Genomic DNA, 21905 nt, shown 5'->3' on the forward strand with positions numbered 1-21905 from the left:
TTTTGGGAGAAGCTGCAAGAATCACTTGGGACCCAAGTAATCCGAAGCTCAGCATACCATCCCCAAACCGATGGTCAGACAGAAAGGGTGAATCAGATTCTGGAAGACATGTTGCGAGCATGTGCACTACACAACGGGAAGGATTGGGACAAGTGTCTTTCTTTGGCAGAGTTTTCTTACAATAACAGCTATCAGTCCAGTCTGAAGATGGCACCTTTTAAAGCCTTATATGGGAGAAGGTGTAGGACCCCACTGAATTGGTCTCAAGCAGGAGAGAGGGAAATTTTTGGGCCAGACTTGGTACTTGAGGCAGAGGCAAAGGTCAGGGTTATTACCAAGAACTTAGAAGCTGCTCAGGCCAGGCAAAAGAGCTATCATGACAAGAGGCGGAAGCCTCTACAGTTTGAGGTGGGAGATCATGTTTATCTTAAGGTGTCACCCACCAGGGGTGTCCAGAGATTCGGGATCAAGAGCAAGTTAGCTCCCCGCTACATTGGGCCCTATGAGATCAAAGCAAGTTGTGGACCTGTAGCCTATCAATTGGAATTGCCACCTCACATGTCAGCAGTTCACAATGTGTTCCATGTATCTCAGATGCGGAAATGTGTTCGCCTACCCACTGAAGTGCTGCCAAAACCAGACATTGAGATAGAACCAGACTTGTCCTATCAAGAGTACCCCGTCAAGGTATTAGATCAGAAGGAGAGATCAACTCGAGCAAAATCAGTCATAATGTACAAGGTTCAGTGGAGTCACCATTCAGCAGAAGAAGCTACATGGGAGACTGAGGATTTTCTGCGCTCTCGTTTCCCCGACTTTCTACCCAAAGGAGTCGGTACGTAACCCCAAAACCCCACCCCCACCTGCCCTTTGAATTCAATTATAAGAAAAACTTAGATAACAAGGATAGTCTAAGTTGTGGATTTAACTTAAGAAGGGCTTCCTTCTGAAGTTGCAAAGAGAATGACATTCGAAGAGAAGTTAACAAGAGAAACTTGAGCATAAAGAAAGAATAGCACCAACACACCTTCAAGCACCCTCCAAGGGACTCTACCTAAAATCTCGGGACGAGATTCCTTTAAGGGGGGAGGGTTGTAACACCCCAGGTGTTACCATGGCTAGAGCACACCTTGGCACTAAAGACTATGATCACATGTGGAAGAACTTAAGGAGCAAAGGTATAAGGGCTTTGGAAACTAGGTTTTAACCAAGAGTTGTGAATGACCAAAGGCATTACTCTAATTGTGTGCAACTATCACCTTGAATAAGAGGGGGGAAAGAACCCTAGACCTCTCTTAAACCCTATCTCCCCAAAACCCTGGATAAGAGGGGAAAGAGAGTGAGCAAATGTACACAACATGGGTAATCTTTGACAAAACCATAAGTAACCTTATAACCAGCAATTAGGGGAAGGTAATATTGCAAAAAGACCCCTGGAGAAACCCCAAATCAAATCTCCAAGTGGAGAGAGAGCTAGAGCTCTCTATTTCTCTCTAAGTTAAAAACTACACCTACACTACAGATCAGTCGTGTTCACCTCGAAGCTGGCACCAAATCCACCTATGTCCTACACCAAAAATGTGGCATACCACCCAAGGCACCCACTGGAAAAAGCTGAGCCCGAGACTTGGACGTTTGACATGCCTTGGCATGGTTTTTGTCGCGAAGTGGGCAGTGTGACACACCCGATTTGGCGACCAGAGATCTCCCTACCTAGGCCATATCTGCCATGGCAGCTCACGGATGAGAGACAGCCCTAGGTGCCAGGAAAAAACTCGCGCCGGATTTTTGCCAAGATTCGCACGTTTGCGACTTGGGTGAGCTGTGGAACACGGGCAGAATGAAAGCTCCACGTGTTCGACGCGCTCTGTGTGCGCCAGAGCACGCCCGCGCGCGCCCCGCGTCGCGCCAACGGCCAGCCGGTGCCCTGTCCCGCGCCCGCGCCTATAAAGCCCACCCAGGCGTCGGCTACACTCTTCCGCGCACGCTCAAAACTCACCGGAGCTCAGTTCACCGCCGTTTGCCCGTGCGCGGCGTGTCCGCGGCCACCCGAGCCACTGCCGCCGTAGACCGGCCAGTCCAGCTTTCCCCAGCCCCATCCAACCCTCGGAGAAGAGTGTGCACACATCAGTAAAGCTCCCTGAGCGAGGAATCGAAGCCTGCTTCGCCGGAGAGGCCAGTCCACGGTCGCCGGAGTTCTCAACCCCGCCGGAGTACGTGGACCGGGTAATCCACTCAACCATTTTCCGATTCCTTGTGCACACAGTCACTACGTTACCCCGTGAAGCTCATTGTGCCCTTGGATTGAACCAGATCGTCGTGGTTTGGCCGGTACACTCGCCGCCGACGAGAACACTCGCCTGCGCGCGTGGACCGAGCGATTCCGACCATCCCCGCCGCTGAGCCGCACCTCGCTGTGACCGCCAGAGCCTCCCCGAGCCAACCCTGCCCTTCGCCGGACCTATCTCGCCGCCGGTAAGCCGCGCCACCCTTTTCTTTCCCACGGGTACTATTTACATTGGGGGAAGGACTGCGGGTGAGAGGAAGAGAAGGTCAGGGGGCTTTTTGAACTGTCAGCGACCCAGGGGAATAGTGGCGCAAGGGTAGAACTGCGAAGATTGATTTAGCTTTAAACCAGGGACCTCGGTGTAAACTGTTTTTCCAGGAAACTCTTATTAAATCTGTTTTTAATTTGAACAGAAACTTTAAAAACTCATAACTTCTGTTTAGTTCATCCAAATTTGGTCAAACCAATTTTGCCAGACTCTAATTAATGTGACCTACTTAAGAAAAATATAAAACCCCCTAGGTACTATAGAAAACTTTAAGGTTCTGATTTAATTGTAGTTTTAGCCAAAAGCTCAATAATAGAAAGAAAAATAGTTGTGCTATTTGACTAGGGTTAGAAAAATTTGGAGAAGTTTATATCTACCTACTGACCTGTTTAAAAATGTTAAACCTCTCTGTCCACTCCATTAAGTTAGTTCTTACCCCTTATTCTATAATATGCTTAAGGTTAAGAAAAAAATAGAAAAGGTGATTTAAATAATGAACCAGAGGGCACCCCTATTTTTGTTAGGGTCCTTATTTAATATAGTTCACTAGAAAAATCTATCAGACCCTGGTTTAGTATAAAATAAGTGGGATACCTTTTGTTTGAATAAAACAAGGAAAACTTAGAAAAATCCTACAAAAATAACCCCAAGGTGAAAATACCCCCACCCTTGGGATAGTTAATGTTTTGTTATTAAGAACTTAGGAAAAATATGAAATTTGCTGTTTGACATTTTTCAAATAACAATGTAGTAGAAAGTGCCTTTTTGACATTAAACTTTAGAAAATCATAACTAAATAACCACCCCTTAGCCTTCTGTGGTTTTTGGCACAGAAGCCTATTATTACTGTTAGATGCCAACAAAAATAACCCTTAGGACAGACCCCACCTCTAATTAAGAGTTGTAGTACAAAGTGGCCCATTTACCCAACTTTTATTCTTTTTGTCTTAAGCATAGCCTTTATATGTTGAGCCTCAAATTCTTAAAACAGGCTAGAATAGCAAATGGAAACCCACTGTAATTTTTACAGAATTTTTGGAAAATATTAAACCACTGTCGTAGTTCAAACCTACACTAGAAACCATAAGTAGAAATTAAAGAAAGGAAAATGAATAATGGTAATTAATGTCATCCTAAAACCCTTGTAATTTGTCCACTGAAATGTATAAAGACAATACAAATCCACTATGTCATCCTCAATGAAAACCTAAGCCTAAAAAGTAATAAGTATAACCCACTGGAAGCCCCGCATGACTAAGAAACCCTAAGTTACTTCTTGACTTAGTTTCTTTTAGCATAATGTTATTAAATCTTGCATAATCATGACATACATGTTCATTGCATTTCGATAGACTGTAACCTTGCTGACGGAGAGTACGTCCTCGTGCCGGAGCAAGGAGCTGCTCAGGAGGTAGCCCCGGACCCAGCACCAGAGCCTACACCAGAGGACCTGCCTGCCACTGCTTTGGAAGGCAAGCCCCGATTTATGCATAACCTGTTATTTATGCTATTTTACTTCACTTAATGATTGTAGGATTGATTGTGCACTTAGGTGTATGAATTGTTTGAAACCCTAGTTGCATGATCTCAGGAATCCTTTTGAGATGAATACTAGTATGATAGGTCGAGTAGTTGCTTTATTTAATTAGGATCTCGGTAGAAGACGAGTGATTTTTCTAGCACTCGCGCGAGATCAGGATTTGGTTGTACCCACCTTCATACTATTATGATACTAGTGGTAGACAACAATCCATGGGGATTGGTTGTCTACGAGATGGGAAAATGGAATAAGGATTAATGTGCGGATACCTGTGTCAAGCGTTTGAACGTACTAAACACATACCGAGAAATATGGTAAATCGATAAGCCTAGTACCTGAGTGAACCTGCCCGCAGATTGCCCTCCTCACGCGACCTGAGACGTGGTCTCCCATTCCAGTTATGGTGGGTACAAGTGCGGTCACTGCACGACGGCAGTCGGGGTCAGTGAGGCATTGTACGCCAAGGCGGTGAGCCCCTTTCTGTTGCCAGGGAATCGATGGGGACGGTTGATGTGTGTGGGGACGGAGTGCCTCGCCACGTCGTGTGTTTAGGTTTACCTTGCAAGGATAAAAACTCGATTCGAATCGTCTGCTTCTCGCAGCTAATGAGACTGCTTGATCCATTGTACTGCATTGAGTAACAAGTGGAAATATGATGAGTTGATATAAAATGTTGATTGCTAATAATGCTTGCTACTATGTATTAGTAGATAGTACACTTTTTTAGCCTTAAGAGAGTCACACTTAAATTGACAAAGTTAAAACTTGGCTTAGAAACTCAGCTAGTGCTTTTGGCAACCAAACCCCACAGCCAAACAGCTGCATGTCTAGAGGTAGAGGAGTAGACTCCTCACACCGGGTAAGTCTAGTTGAGTATTAGTATACTCAGCCTTGCTTGTGGCATAATTTTACAGGTTCTCTGGAGGACATGGTTGCTGGAGTGACTTGGCCGTTCATCTTGCCACCGGGTTGGACTGTCGAGTGGGACCCCGCCTCGGCTGAGGAGGAGCATGAGGAGTGATGGGACAGGCTTCCCCATCTCTCTGTTTAATTACCGTTAGTTTTATTCCGCTGCACTTCGAACAACGACAACTACTTTTGCAAAACTTCTATGATAATGTAATAATTTAATACTCTTTCATGCATGGTTTTATGCTTTATTGTATTTGCTCTGTGACTCACCATCGAGTGAGATTGTGGTACTTGATCCTGTTAGTGGCCGTGTCGGACTAGATCCGAGGGATTGACGGGTTATTCCCATTTAAGTGTGGTCTAGCCTCTGAGGCGGGACTTAGGCACTTAAGTTGGAATAATTCGGGCAGTTCCGCCACAGCAGATAGTCCAGGGGACTTACCAGGAACCCAAACAATGCCTGAAGGGATGGCCACGGCATGATGTGGGTCGGCTATGTCCGCCCAATCTCCGATGCATAGTACACTGCACGTGCGGCTCCCTCAAAGTCACGACGGCAGCTAGGTTAACGGCGTGAGAACCTGGGTCTATTATATGTACGCGGGGGCCGAGCCATCGTGGTCGCCCCATGCCGAGAAGCTCGGCATCAGTTGCGCGAGTCCGGTGGAGGGGAAGGTCCTGACCAGCCGGACCCACCGGTCAGCGAACCAGCGACGATAGCACGGTTGTGGGTGATGAGCGGCTGGCAATGGGGACCACCTGTGGCGGAACCACCCGAATTATTCCAGCTTAAGTGCCTAAGTCACGCCTCAGAGGCCGTAACACACTTAAATCGGAATAACCCATCAGTCCCTCAGATCTAGCCTGATAGAGCCACTTTACCAGGATCAAATTCCACAATCTCACTCGAAGGTGAGTCACAGAAGAAATACAATAAAACAGGAAACCTCAAATTAAGTACTGGGTTATTACATAAATCAGAGTTTTTGAGTAGCAAATAAGAGTTCACAAAATAAAATGCAGCGGATAATCGATGTCGTCGGTATCGAGGAAATGGGCAAGGCCTAGCCCACTACTCCTCGTGCTCCTCTCCTGTCGGAGCAACATCCCACTCGACCGTCCAACCCGGTGGCAGGGTGGTAGGCCAAGTCACACCATCAACCATTTCCTGAATGGTACCTGCAAAAATTATGCCACAAGCAAGGCTGAGTATACTAATACTCAGCTAGACTTAACCGGTGTGAGGAGTCTACTCCTCTACCTCTAGACTATGCAGTTGTTTGGCTGAGGGGTTTGGTTTGCCAAAAGCACTAGCTGTTTCTAAAATCAATTTTTAGCTTTCCAAATTCTATCATCATTAACTTAGCTAGATTTGCTCCTTCTAAGCATACATGGTGACAAGCATTTAGTTCAATCAACAAGTTATCTCATGTAACCTCATTTCACTTCTTACTCGATGCAGTACAAGGGGTCAAGCAATCTCATTAGCTGCGAGAAGCAGACGATTCGAATCGAGTTTTAACCTTGCAAGGTAAACCTAAACACACGGCATGTCAGGGTACTCCGACCCCACACATGACAACCGTCCCCATCGATTCCCCGTTCGCGTCCAGGCCTCACCGCCTTGGCATACAATGCTCCACTGACCCCGGTTGCCGCCGTGCAGTGACCGCACTTGTACCCACCATAGCTAGCATGGGAGACCCAGTCTCAGGTCGCATGAGGGATAAAGTCCGCGCCCGGCTTCACTCAGGTACTAGGTTTACCGGTTACCATTTTTCCCGGCATGTGCTTAGTACGTTCAAAAGCTTGACTCAGGTATCCACACATTAATCCTTAATTCCTTTTTCCCGTCTCATGGACAAGGCATCCTCCCTGGATCCAAATCCATAGACTAACATATATCCCGTTATCAAGATGAATACAATCAATTCCTGACCTCGCGCGAGTGCTAGAAAAATCACTCGACTTCTACCGAGATCCTGATTAGCAAGCAGCTACTCGACCTAGCATACTAGTATTCATCTCAAAAAGGAATCCTAAGTTCATGCAACTAGAGGTTTCAAGCAACTCCTACACTTAAGTGCACATTACAATCCTACAAGCATTAAGTGTAGTAAAGTAGCATATAATAATACGGTTATGCATAAAACCGGGGCTTGCCTTAAATTGCTGGGGCTGCGGAGAGATCCTCAACAGCAGCCTCGGAAGCCTGCTCCTGGTCCTCCTCTTGGACAGGTCCTTGCTCGGGGATGAGCACGTACTCTCCGTCGGCAAGATTGCAATCTAATGAATGCAATGCGTAAGATATATGCATGATATGATATGTGCTTTTAGAAATTACAACTTTTGACGATGTACGATCTACTGAAGTTAAACTAAGTTAACTTTACTTATGTAAGACCCTTGGGTGGTATACTTGGTAAATTGGGTCAAACTTAGCTAGGGTAAGTGGTAGGGTTATTTTTGGGGTTCCATTGAATTCTTTTTAAACCTTAGTGAGGATTGATAAGTACTCAAGTTAGACTTATTGGGGTGAGGTTTATTTCTTCTTTCCTTTTCTTTTATTCTCTTAAATGTTTTGGAGTGGGTTTGAACTACAAGTTGCTTTTATAAAATTCTACAAATTCTGCAAAAATTACAGTGGCTTGGTACTGGTGTATGTTTCTCTGTCTCAAAATTTGGGGATCATAAAGTGAATAGTTTTCTCTGGACAAAATTATCAAATTTTAGGGCAGAAGGGGTGCTTTGAACTACAACTATTATTTAACAGTGGGTAATTCTCTAAAACTATTTTTTGCTGGCTTTTAGGTGTTATAACATGATTTGGTACAAATTTCTAGTCATTAATACCTTTTAATTATTTTACTATGGTTTTCTCAAGTTTCTAGCCAAATAGGTGCTTTCTACTACCACTATAGTTGAAAAATATCAAACATCAGAGTTCTTATTTTTCTTAGTTATTGTTTTGCGCAAGAGCAATCATTCTGAAGTTTGGAATCTTTTTGCTTAAGGGAAAGGGTGGTATGCATTATTTGAATTAAGTGGCATTTCTCTTAAATCATTAGCAATAGGTAAGAGTTTGCTTCTTTTTCATGGGTTTGCATTTCTTCTCTGGTGGTTTATCTCATTATGGACTTAGCTAATTTTTGGTTGCCCATTATCACATTATTAGGGGTTGTTCATGATTTATTTGGAAAATGTCTTATTATCACTTTATATTTATTTTCCTTACTTAAAATGTTGGGCTGAGGTGTTCTTTATTTTTGTAGTGGGACTCTGGTGGTTGTAAGTCCACTGGATTTTTATTATCCATTTTGGGTATAGTTTTGTAACTCTAATAATTGATTTTCAGTTCAAATAAGGCTAAATAAAGCATTCTAATTTAAAACTGATCTGAACTAATGGTCTCTTTATTTTTTCTAGGTTCTCTGTTACTTAAGCAAACTAGGAAAAATAATTCTAATCATTGTTCATTAATTTCTAATGCCTTTCTGATTTTTCCTAAGTTTTGGGAAAAATAGCTTTAAATGAATATCTACATCATATTTTTCAATGCTGGGGTTCCTACTATTTTTAAACAGTGTCTAAGTGAGGTTTGAATACCTACAAATTTTCTTAGGTTCAGTACAGAAGAAAAACAAATTTTCCTTAATTAAACAAGGTTTGGTAAGTTTCTGTTTTTAATTTTAATCTCAAAAATCCAGAACAGAAAGCATAGGGTTTATCATTTTTAAATGACAGTTCATAATATTTAGGATCTAGCAAAATTAGTTTGACAACTTTTTATTAAGAATTCGTCAAGTTATGGATTTTCTAAGTTCTCTGGTTATTTAAAAAGATTAACAGAATTGATTAAATAGAAAACTACTTTGCACTGGGGTCCCTGGCGGGTGTTTTAAGTTTTCTTCGCGGATCAGTCCTTAGGCTACTATTCACATGGGTCACTAACGTTACAGAAAACCCCTCGGGTTCTTCAAATCCTAACCCGAGGTCCTTCTCCTAACTTAAACAGTAACCACGGCGGAAGAAAGGGCGGAGGGGCTTACCGGCGGCGAGATTGCTCCGGTGAAGTGGTCGAGGACGTAGGGGAGGTCTCGGGGATCACAACGGTGTGCGGGTCGCCGTCGGGGATGGCCGGAGTCGGCCGGTCCACGTGCGCAGGCGGGGATGCTCGTCGGCGGCGAGGAGTCCGGCCTGCTCACGGCAAGATAGTTCAATTGGGCGAGTCAGAGAGGTTCACGGGATGCCAGAGAAGATGTGGGTGCAAGGAATTGGACGGAGACTCACCGGTTAGCTCTGTCCACGCGCGGCGGCGGAAGACCGAAGTCCGGTGAGGTCGATCTCGGGCCTCCGGTGAAGTCCGGCCTGGTCCGAGGGCTTGGAAAGCTTCACGGGCCACTGGCGGAGCTAGCCGAAGCACTGGCGCGACTTAGGGGTGGCTGGAGTGGGCTGGCCACGGTGGCTGAAGCTCTGGCGGCAATGGCAGGCGGAATTGAGCTCGCCGGAGCTAAGGAGAGGGGGCTGGCCGATGAAGGTGAGCGCGGGGTGAAGTGGGGCGCGCCCGGGGAGGCTTTATAGGCACGGCGCGGTGCACGGGCGGCCGTGGACCGGCGAGCGCGCGGGCGTGCACTAGGAGGCGCGGTGCGCGAACGGGCGTGAACCGGAGGTGTCAGCCACGGTCGAACATGTGTGCCCATTGCCTCTGCCCATGTTCAAGCGCTGGTTGGGTGCAAATCTTCGCGAATTTGGGCAAGATCGCTGTGAAGGATTTGTTCACCTGACCTTGCTTTGTCTTTTGTGTATGGACGTCGCGCGGTTTTAGGCTAGGGACAGGGAGTTGTAGTGTCACCAAGGTGCCAGTGTCAGAATGTCTGGTCCCGAGGTCAAACTGCGCCAAAACCGTGTCAAATGAATTTGGTTTGAGTTCAAACTTTTCCAGGACGTGTTCAAGGGAATTTGGCACAACTTTGATATTTGGGTCTTCTAGTTTTGAGTTTCGAAAAACAGAGAACGCAGTTGATCTTTGGGAAGAGGTCTGAATTTTAGAAATTCAGAAATCTGAATTTCTCCAAGGGTTCAAGGGCTGATTTGGGGATTTTAAAAAGACCAAAAGGCCAAACTCTCTTACTATGTTTTGTTAGTTATTTGGTGAACTAAAGTTTTGTAATTTGATCATATCTAAATTTTTGCATTCTCCCTCATGACTTCTCCCAATTACCCTTTATGCTTAACTTGGCTTACTTAGGGTTTATTAGGGTTTGAGGGTCTTTCTCTCTCAAAGTTCATAACAAGATTAGGGAGAGTTTAAGAAGATTCATTATAAACCTTTATTCTGAATTTTCTTTTGATGTTCACCCTTTTACTGAATTTACATGTGATAATAAGTTGGATTAGCTTAGGGAAGAGCCCTAGGTGACACTGGGGTGTCACAGCCTTCCCCCCTTAAAGGAATCTCGTCCCGAGATTCGGGCCAGAATCCTCCCAGGGTGAAGCGAAGGGTGAGACTTATGGAAATAGGTGATTATTGTTATTATTAGGGTAAAACTGTTCTTCGAATGTCATTCTCTTTGCAACTTCAGAAGGAAGCCCTTTTTAAGTTTTACTTCATAGTTACTTCATTCTGAATTAAGATCATATTTTTGGAAATTAGATTCGAAGGGCAGGAGGAGGGGTTGGGGGTGATTACGTACCAGCTTCCTTAGGTAGGCAATCGGGGAAGTTGGATCTCAAGAATTCCTCGGTTTCCCAAGTAGCTTCTTCTTCTGAGTGATTACTCCACTGGACCTTGTACATCTTGATCGATTTAGCCCGAGTTGATCTTTCTTTGCAATCCAGAATCTTGGAGGGGTACTCTTGGTACGATAGATCTGGCTCTATCTCCAATTCTGGCTCTGCTATGATCTCGGTCGGCAATCGAACACACTTCTTCAGCTGAGATACATGGAAAACATTGTGAATGGTAGACATCTTTGAAGGTAACTTCAGCTTGTACGCCACGGGTCCACATGCTTCTATGATCTCATAAGGTCCAATGTAACGAGGGGCTAGCTTGCCTTTGATCCCAAACCTCTGCACTCCCTTGGTGGGTGATACCTTGAGGTATACAAAACTTCCCACCTCGAACTGGAGAGGTTTCCTTCTTCTATCATGGTAACTCTTCTGCCTGGCCTGAGCAGCTTCTAGATTCTTCCTGATTAGTTTGACCTTCCTTTCGGCTTCAGTCACTAAGTCAGGTCCAAAAACTTCTCTTTCTCCAGGTTGAGACCAATTGAGCGGTGTCCTGCACCTTCTTCCATAGAGAGCTTCAAAAGGTGCCATCCTTAGGCTGGATTGATAACTATTGTTATAAGCAAACTCTGCCAAGGAGAGGTGCTTATCCTAGTTCTTGCCACAATCGATTGCACAAGCTCTCAGCATATCCTCCAGGATTTGGTTTACCCTTTCCGTCTGACCATCAGTCTGTGGGTGGTAAGCTGAACTCCTGATTAGCTTGGTTCCCAAAGACTCTTGCAATTGTTCCCAAAATCTGGCAACAAATTGGGCTCCTCGGTCAGAAACAATGGTCCGAGGTAATCCGTGCAAACACACGATCCGGTCAATATACAATTATGCATACTTCTGAGCCTTATCGGTGGTGTGCACAGGAAGAAAATGTGCCACTTTCGTCAGTCGGTCCACAATAACCCAAATCGAATCATGATGACGAGAGGTGTTGGGCAGACCCACAATGAAATCCATGCTGATGTCATCCCACTTCCACGAAGGTATAGACAGGGGTTGCAAAGCTCCAGCTGATTTCAAGTGGCTTGCCTTTATCCTCTGATAGGTGTCACATTCTGATACATACTGGGCTATCTCCCTCTTCATTCTGGTCCACCAGTACAAAGGCTTCAGATCATGGTACATCTTGGTGCTTCCCGGATGCATAGAGAATTTGGAGAGATGAGCCTCATCCAAGATTTTCCTCTTGAGGTCCTGGTCCTTAGGAATCACCAATCTGCTTTTGAACCATAACATACCTTTTTCATCCTGGCGGAAACAATTATACTTCTCAACCTTCTGATGGAGATTCTTCTTGATAATTTGCACTCCCTTGTCACTGAGTTGGGCCATGATAATCTGGTCTTGCAAAGCTGGCTCAACAGAAATGTGAGACAAGGAACCAGAAGGAATCACTTCAATTTGCATCTTGCTCAACTCATCACACAAGGTGTTAATGCGAGAATCCATCAGAATACAATTGCATTGCATCTTCCGACTCAAGGCATCTGCTACCACATTAGCTTTTCCTGGGTGATAATGTACCTCCAGGTCATAATCCTTGATCAGCTCTAGTCATCTTCTCTGCCTCATGTTGAGATCAGCCTGAGTAAAGATGTACTTAAGGCTCTTATGATCAGTGAAGATGTTGCAGTGGGTTCCCATTAGATAGTGCCTCCACATTTTTAATGCATGAACCACTGCTGCCAACTCAAGGTCATGAGTGGGATAGTTTTTCTCATGAGGCCTGAGTGCTCTTGAGGCATAAGCGATGACCCGGTTGTCTTGCATCAAGACACAACCTAGCCCGGTGCCAGAGGCATCGCAATATAAATCAAAAGGCTTGCTGTTGTCGGGTTGTGCTAATACTGTTGCTGTGGTCAGATGCTGCCTTAATGCATGGAAGGCATCTTCGCACTTCTGACTCCAAACAAATTTGACTTCTTTATTCAGCAACTCAGTTATAGGCTTCGCAATTCGAGAGAAGTCCGGAATAAATCTTTAGTAATAACCAGCTAATCCCAGAAAACTCTGAATCTGACGGACAGTTGTTGGTGGCTTCCAGTTCATCACCTCTTGCACTTTATCAGGATCAACAGCTATTCCAGCCTGAGAGATAGTGTGACCCAAGAATTTGATTTCCTTTAGCCAAAAATCACACTTGGATAACTTGGCATAAAGTTGGTGCTCTCGCAGACGTTGAAGCACTACATGCAAATGCCCGACATGTTCTTCTTCGTTCTTTGAGTACACCAAAATGTCATTGATGAAAACCACTACGCTTGTCCAATTCCGGCATGAAAACAGAATTCATCAGATACATGAAATATGCTGGTGCATTTGTCAGCCCGAATGACATCACCAAGAATTCATATAGCCCATATCTGGTTGAGAATGTCGTCTTCGGAATATCACTTGCTCGTATCTTGATCTGATGGTAGCCAGAGCGAAGGTCTATCTTGGAAAATACCTTGGCGTCGACCAACTGGTCAAAAAGAACATCAATACGAGGCAAAGGATACTTGTTCTTGATAGTTACCGCATTAAGAGGGCGGTAATCTATACACAGCCTCAAGCTTTCATCCTTCTTCTTCACAAACAGTGCTGGACATCCCCAAGGCGAAGTGCTTGGGCGAATAAATCCCTTATCCAGCAACTCTTGCAATTGCTTCTTCAATTCTGCCAACTCGGCGGGTGGCATTCGGTAGGGCCTCTTGGAAATTGGGGTCGTTTCCGGTTGCAACTCGATGGCGAATTCAATATCCCGGTCTGGTGGCATTCCTGGCAATTCATCAGGGAAGACATCTGCATACTCACAGACCACTGGGATCTTCTTCAGAGGTAACTCCGTCATAGAGAAAGCACATGACTGAGTAGAACCCTGACTAGGCAGAATTAAGGTGAAGTTCCCGCAGAACGGAGAATTAACTTCCACGGTACGGCTGGCTACATCAAGCACAACTTGGTGCAAGGTCATCCAATTTGCTCCTAGAATAATGTCCAAATTTTCCAATCCCAACACAAGAAGAGTGGTTTTGACAATGTGGCTTCACAGTTGAATAGGCACACTTTGGTTTAATTGATTAGTTGCAATTTTACCCCCAGGTGTGACTATCATGAATGACCCCTTAGAGTGAGAGAATGGCAGTTCACATTTAGCACTGAACTTTTGGCTAATGAAACTATGAGATGCACCAGAATCAAACAGAATTAAAGCAGGTTGATTATAAACTGAAAAGATACCGGTCATGATAGGAGCTCCCTCAGGTACTTCCTCCAGAGTAGTGAAGTTGAGCTTCCCTTGCCTGACTTGCACCTTCTGCTTTCTTCCCTTGTCTTGATTTGGTGCTGGCATCTGCCTCTGCTGGTTCCTGGGACAATTCTTGGCATAGTGGCCCACATTGCCACAAGTGAAACACTTGTTCCCATTGCCCTGGCGGAACTACTGCTGCTGCGGAGGCTGATTGTTCCTTGGGGCGGGAGCTGGAAAGCGGTTGGGTGCCAGCTGCTGCTGCTGAGGTGGCCTGATCACCCATCTGCCTGCCTGCTGCTGAAAACCCCTGCTCTGATTGTGAGAAACAATCTGGAACCTATGAGCCTGAGCGGATGGTGCTGCCATTGGTGCCTTTCTCTTCTTCTCTGCCCGGTGAGCAACAATGCAATCCTCCTGGGAGATGGCCATGTTGACCAACTCATTGAAGTTATCAGCCCGGACAGTGTTGAGTCGTTCCCGCAGCTTGGTATTGAGACCCCTGCGGAAGCGATCTCTCTTCTTTTCATCAGAATCAGCATGATACCCTGCATACTGGCACAAGTCGTTGAAGGCTTGCGCATATTGCAGTACCGTGTGGGTTCCTTGATTAAGGGCCAGAAATTCATTCAACTTCCGATCAAGAATGCCAGCTGGGATGTGGTGTCCTCTGAAGGCAGTCTTGAATTCCTCCCAAGATCCTTCACGATCAGCGGGGAGCATAGCACGGAAGTGGTCACACCAAGTCCGAGCAGGGCCGCGAAGCTGCTGTGCGGCGAAGCGAGCCTTGGCCTCATCAGGGCAGTCTCCCGTGAGGAGGGGAAACTTGGACTCAACGACGCAAAGCCATACGTCGGCGTCCAACGGATCCTCTGCCTTGGTGAACAAGGGTGGCTGCGTGCTCAGAAACTCCTGGTAAGTTGCCATAGCCGGAGGTCGCTGATGCTGGCCTCCACCATGCTGCTGAGGGTGGGGCTGGCGCTGCAAGAGCTGTCGCAGAATCTCATTCTGCTGGGCCATCAGCTCCTGCACTGTGGGAGCCGGAGGAGGTGGCGGGGGAACCTGCTCGTTATGCCCACGACGCTGCCTAGCTGCCATCTGAAAACAGAGATTTTCGCCATTGTTATCCCAACTCACAGTTTCGAACGACAAGATATCAGCTCATATGGAAGGAAAAATGCCAAAATCATAATATTAGGTTCGAAATGAAGATAACATGGTGACAAATATCCCACAGATTCCAAAAGTTCACAGGGTTACATCAATCAGGGGAAAGTACCCATAAGCCTAGTCGAAAATCTGACATTAACTAAGCTCGCATAGGTTTCTATCCGCCTAAAAGTGTCGAAGCGACTGCTTAACCCTAAGAGGTGGAAGCGACACTGGATACGGGTGAAGGAGGCATCGCGGAGGTAGTCCCATTGGCACCAGGGGCTGGTCCTAGCTCCTCGGGAGCCTCTTCTCCCTCGCTTCCTGCTTCATTGGCCTCCATCTCCAGGTGGTGCATGTCCAAGTGGTCATTTGCTTCTTCGAGTTCCCTCTGCACATCGTGAAGCTGGTTCTCCAAGACATCTATAGTTGTTGGAACTTGCTCTCTGGTGCAAGGGAATCCAACGGGGGTGTGTAGTGACGTAAACAGGGTTCTCACACGAGATGGCAATACCTCTGTTAATCTAGCCTCTCAAGGGCACTGTGCGGGGGTATTTATAGGTATCTGAGTGCCCGGCGTCCTGTGTTAAGGACGCATGTGCCCTCAGACACCTAGGTTATCCCCGGAATATTCCCATAAAGCGGGGTTACAGACCGTAATTATAGAGGTGCCCTTACAAATTAGGCCCGTAATGCGCAGCGGCCACGTAGGGCCTATTACAATGGGCCGGAACACACGTGGGCCTCCATGCTGGACAGAGCGCGAGATGGGACGACTTCGTCACAGGTCTTTGTCCGGTGATGTATGGGACGAAGGGTGAGCCTGTCCGTTGTCTTGTCTTCGTTGGTCCAGCGATTACGGCGAAGGCATCGAGCGAAGGGTGGCGTCTTCACCTTCGCCCCAACATTTGCTCTCCGAGGGACCAGTTCGACTAAGTCATCTGGTGCCAAAGACGTCGCTAGATGGCGGAGACGCTGTCCTCGCTCGAAGTGGTTCCGCGGGGGTTTTTGACATGACCGTTGATTAACACTGTACTGTTGGACTGTGGGTTTCCCGAAGCGCCGCGCCCTGTGTATAAAAGGGGTCGGGGGGCGGCGCGTTTTGAACTTTATCCTTCCGCGCTCCGCGAAAACCCTAACCGCCTTTCCAAACCTCTTGCTGCTCGTCTGCCCTCCTTGCTCTTGTTCGCCGGCGATCTGGCCCGTGTGAAGCAGACCGCCCGCCGCCGCCGACGGTACATAGCGATGCCGACCTCTTCTTCTTCTGCTGCCGCTACGCCGTCGGCCGACGCGTCATCTGAGGAGACGATGAGCACTATGGCGGCGGAGGAGTTGCGCGCCGGCGATATGGTGAATTTCGGTGTGTCGAGGATGTCCTCGGTTCGCGTGCAAGATATGCAGCAGCTTGGTTACTTTGGCGGCGGAGTCGCTCGTGTCCCAGGGACGGAGGAGGTCCCCGAGCCAGAAGGCGAGTTGGTTGTGTTCGAGGCGTTCTTTGCCACTGGTCTTCGCCTGCCTGCGCATCGATTTGTGGGAGAAGTCCTGCGCAGATTCAACGTCCAGATCCATCAGCTGACTCCGAATGCTGTGGTGGCTCTGTCGAAGTATGTGTGGGCGACGACTTCGTACGGTGGATAGCCATCGGTCGAAGTCTTCGCGAAGTACTATTGCCTGCACTGGCAGAAAAGGATGATCGGAAATAAGGTTGCCCAGTTTGGGTCCTGTACATTTACGCCGAAGACCGGCAAGACCTTGATGGAGGTAGTTGAGTTGGTTCCTTGCGCCCGCAATAAGTGGGGCAACTGGCATGAGTTTTGGTTTTACGTCGCGGAGGGCGCAGTCGAAGACCATCCGGGGCTCCCCGTGGCCGAGATGTGCTCTCATTATTACTCGGCATACCCGCAGTTTGAAGGGGCGGAGGAGGATGCAAGCGAAGTGGCCCTTCGGTGCGCGGCCGGCCTGAGCAGCGGGAGCGATTTGGTTGAGGAGTTTGTGGCGTACGGGGTGTGGCCTTTGGCGCATGGCTGGGCGGTGGGCGAAGTATGCCCTCGCCAGATGCCTTCCCATGGTGGGAAGCTGGTGCGAAGTCCCGCCTTCGCACTGGATCTGCATAACCGCGATCCGAACGCCTTTGTGCGTGAGGCGGAGGATGGGGCGGTGCGGATCGTTGGTCGGTACGTGCCGAAGACGGAGGGCCAGCGTAGCTGGGATATACGCGGGTCTAATGACCGCTTGAACAGGGTCTTCGAGTTGAACCGTCTGCCGTATGGCGGTTATCCCGGGCAAGACGATGTGGATCGTCGCGGGAAGAAGCCGGCGGTAGAGACTGGAGACGACCCCGCGCCGGCGGCCGCCCCATCCTCTAAGAAGAGGAAGCTAGGTATTGCTACGGGAGGACTGGGGGTTTCGGATGGTTTTGCTAGGGAATTGATGAGGACGTGCGCGGCCCCAGGGGGAAGGATGTCTTCGCCCGAGCTCCGGGAGTCTTCGGCGCGGATGCTGAGGGTTACCGGGGGTTGGTGGCCTAAGAATGTTCCTATCCCCCGCGCGGCCGGCGAAGACTTTTTTACATCTCGCATGGTTCGTGATTGGAGAGTGTTTCCTTACGGGCGGAATATTGCTGCTGTTGTGTCGGCAGTGATGGACAAGGATCGTCAGGGAGCTACGCAGAAGCGCCAGGCGGTCGTCAGGCTCCATGAGGCCAGGCCGAAGAAGCCGCGGGTGTAATACCCAACTTGTAATTTGTTAGAGATTATATAAATGGAGAAACAAATTCTCTTTATCTGTATGTGAGTTTGACCTTTATGTATAATCACATGTGAACATCTTGCTAAAAAACATAATTAATAAGATACATGCCACTAAAATATGCATCATGCTGGGACTTTATTTTTGGAGTGCATTATTTGTGACAATATAAAAATAAAAATAAATATAATAATGAGAGGAAATTTGAATCCTAAATTGAGAATTAGGGTTTGAAATAGAGAAGGAAAAGAGAAAAATGATATACAATACAAAAAATAATAAAATTTATAAGTAGATAAATTTATTCCACAATAATTTATTCAAATCACATACTCAGAAATTGAGTACAAGTTCACCATAAATTTGAAGTTCAAATTGAGACTCAAAAATAAGAGAGAAAAGAGAATAAAAGAAAAAAAGAAAAGAGGAAACCTAGCTGGGCTCCCTGCACCCATTTCGGCCCATTAGCACTTGCCTCCGCGTAGCCCGTGGGATATGGGGTCTATCGCCGCCACGTGGGGCCACCCCGTCAGTTCCTACGCGCTGCTCTCCCGCTAACACTCCCAGGTGGGCCATATGCGTCAGCTCTCCCCCGCGCGAAGCCGTTAGCAACCATGCGCCGACACCACGGTCCCACCTGGCAGCCTTACTCTCCACGCCGCGCCGTGCGCTGGTTCGCTGGCAGATGGGCCCGGGCTAGCAGGTACTTCCCCTCCAGAGATCTCGCGCGCACCGGTGCTCCGCTTTGACCGCGCAAGCTCACGATCGAGCCGGGGATTCCGGGGTCGCGAGGCGCATAACTACTGTCGCTTTCCCTGTGATCGTAGCCCACTCTAGTTTCTCCCACGCTCCAACCATTTCGACCGCCGCCGCCGTAGGAAACCGGGTCAATCGTGGAGCAGAGATCCACCCATCGCGGGCGCGCAGAATTGGGGTGCGTTCGGCGTTGGTAGCTCGCTGCTCGGTGGCAGGGAGTAGTAGTGTCGCTCGCCGGTGTAGCGGTGTGCGCAGGGGAAGCCTCCCCGGGGCGTGGGCCGTCGACTGCGTCGCGACCAAGCTCTCCAACCTCATCCCGATCTCGGGTAAGTACTCTAGCCATTCTGTTACACCTGTAGGAGCGTATGTCGCCGATGGGGAGGGCAGATGGGTGGCGGGTAGCCGAGGATTGCTCACCGGTATGACCACTTCGCACCTTCTCGGCGTTCTGCCATTGTCGAAGCATGCATCGCCGCCATAGAAATCGAGTGCTAGCTTGTCGTAGCGGGGCGAGACACACCATCGCTTTGGAGTTGCTTATAGAACGATAGCGAGTGATGATCGGGGCACGTCCGTCACCGTCTGTGTCTGCGTTGCTCCATGGAACGCGTCGGCGTGAAGTCCTGTCGGGGAAGATGATGTCCTAGCCGTCGATCGGCTAGGGTGCGGTTATGATCAGGGTTGGGGGTGGAAATGCCGCGGACCGTTGATTGGTCGATCCAGTGGCCAAGATCATCCTGCCTATTCGTTTAAAGTGAAGGTAGATACGGGCCTTTGATTTCAGATCAGACGGTTAGCGTGACGTACCGTTTCAGGGCTTAAGCGATCTAATCTAGGTGTCTCGTTTCAGATCGGACGGCTCACCTTGACTGATACCCCTTCGGCCTGGCATGTTTACGCATGAAACCCTCTGGATCTGAGAAAATAACCCGCCAACCATTGGTGCTGTGCGCTGTGTCTTAGAATTATTCCCCAAGGCCCCTGAGTTCTCTGTAAATAGTGCGCCCAGTCCATAGCTCCGTAAATTCAGTTATTTAATTTTAGAAATTACTTTTTAATACAAAAATAAGTGCTAAGACTTTAATAAATCATAGAAAATTCATATGAACTCCAAATCACTTCATTCCAGTTTCTAAAATTTTGTAATTTTAATCACTATCACTTAGAGTCTCTGTTTTGTCAAGAAAACAATAAGAAAATTAATTCCTCACTTAGTCCTATTTTAAACACATAAAACCTTTGGAAATTCATAATTTAATATCCATAACTCCAAAAATTATGATTCCTGTTCCTAGGATTTTATTTTAATGTGTAGATTATTACTGTGTATTTTGTTTATATGTTTGGTGTGATGTTAATTTTCTCTATATATTGTGCTTGTTTGTATTATGGCGAGTAGAAGAGCCTGTGACTGAGGATACTGGTGAGCAGCAGATAGAAGTAGCTGAGCAGGAGCTCATTGAAGGCAAGTTGTGCCTTTGACCACTTTTATTACCCAATAATGCTCTTTAATGTCATCATCCATGCATAGGTTTAATTTTGATGGGACCCGATAGGTCACCCTAGATTGTTATTCCATTTTACCTTGTTATCCCTGAATCACTTGGGTAGTTTTGCTATTGCTTTACATGGATTTGGGATAATTATTTATCATATCTATGTTCCAGTTATTTTGTTATTCTATTTATGTTCATGTCAAGATCATTAATGTTAATTGGAACATAGAGCTTAACTTGAGAAACACGTGCCACCACAAGGGTTTATGGACGCCCTTGGCTGATTAATTAGGAAAGCTAGTGGAGGACTACCTTACCCGAAAGGGGCAAGGGCAGTAGGGGAGTGGTCAGTGTAGGGAGGTCCTTGGTTGATTTTGCTGCGATGGCGGTCAGGCAAGAACCCTGCATTGGAGCTTCCTATAAACTGTAGCGGGTTTTCTGAAGCTAGTGGAACTTTGTAAAGGCCTCGTAGTGTTACCCTGCCTCGCCTCCTTGGTAGAGGTGTATGGGAGTCGCGACCCCTGGGCAGATGGGTAACATGACTTGTGGGTAAAGGGTACAACCTCTGCAGAGTGTAAAAACTGGTATACTAGCCGAGCTCACGGTCATGAGCAGCTCAGGACTCTCTGATGATTAAATTATGGAACTTAAATTCAATTTTGTCATTTGCATATGCATGGGTTTATTATTAACTTTGTTCTATTATTTTATTAAGGTTTGGTATTTACTTACACTTAGTAACTGCTAATAAAATTTTGACCAACTACTTAAAAGCAATGCTCAGCTTTAACCATTCTCTTTGATAAGCCTTACACTCCATGAGCTCCCACCTTTGGTGAGTTCATGTCACATTATTCCCCACAACTTGTTGAGCGATGATCATGTGTGAGCTCACCCTTGCTGTCTCACACCCCCCCCACAGGAGAAGAGCAGGTGGTTCAGGAGGAGCCACAAGGCGAGGAGTATGATCTGATCTAGGTGGCGTTTCTCAGTCGACATTGGCGCCGACGATCCTTAGTTCGTTTTACATTTATTCCTTTATTTTGTAATAAGTCTTCCGCTATGTAATAATTACTCTGATGTTTTAGGACATTTATCTCTATACACTCTGTTATTATATATGTTGTCTTCTTGGCGCATGTATGAGATGCACTCGGCTTTGTTCCTTAAAACCGGGTGTTACAGCGGGGGACTGCGAAGGCTGCTGCCCCCGGCGGAAGCCAGCCGCCGCTGGCGGCGAAGTCGGCTGCCCCTGGGTCCAGCAGGGTGCCGGAGGCTGCGAAGGCTGCTGCCGCCGGTGGTACCAAGTCTGTCCCGGCGGGAGCCGTGAAGGCTCGAGAGTTGCCGCCGCCGGGCAAGCGCGTGGCCGACTTCGCCACCGATATTAGTGTGGAAGATTATCTTGTTGGTAAGCTGTTGGCTCGAGTTTTTTTTAATCTGTTGATACGCCGCAGGGTCGGGCGAAGGCCAACTTGTTGTTGTTCCGCCCGCCGTGGCGACCGCGGCGGCTGCCGTGGTGCCCCGGGCGAAGGGTAGTGCTATTAGCGCCGGTAGCGAGATTCCGGCACTCGCTGCCGTCAGGGATGAGGCGGGCGCTGTGTCCCGCCGGCTGAAGGAGGCATTAAGTCAGGTACGTTGAGCTAGACTTCGGTTTTTACCGGCTTTGTTGGGGCTGTGGTCTTATGTGTGTCTTGTAGGCGGCTGACTTTGCAGACCGCGCGGCGTCGGGGGCCCTT

This window comes from Zea mays, chromosome 5 (genome assembly GCF_902167145.1).
Source record: "Zea mays cultivar B73 chromosome 5, Zm-B73-REFERENCE-NAM-5.0, whole genome shotgun sequence".
NCBI lineage: Eukaryota > Viridiplantae > Streptophyta > Magnoliopsida > Poales > Poaceae > Zea > Zea mays.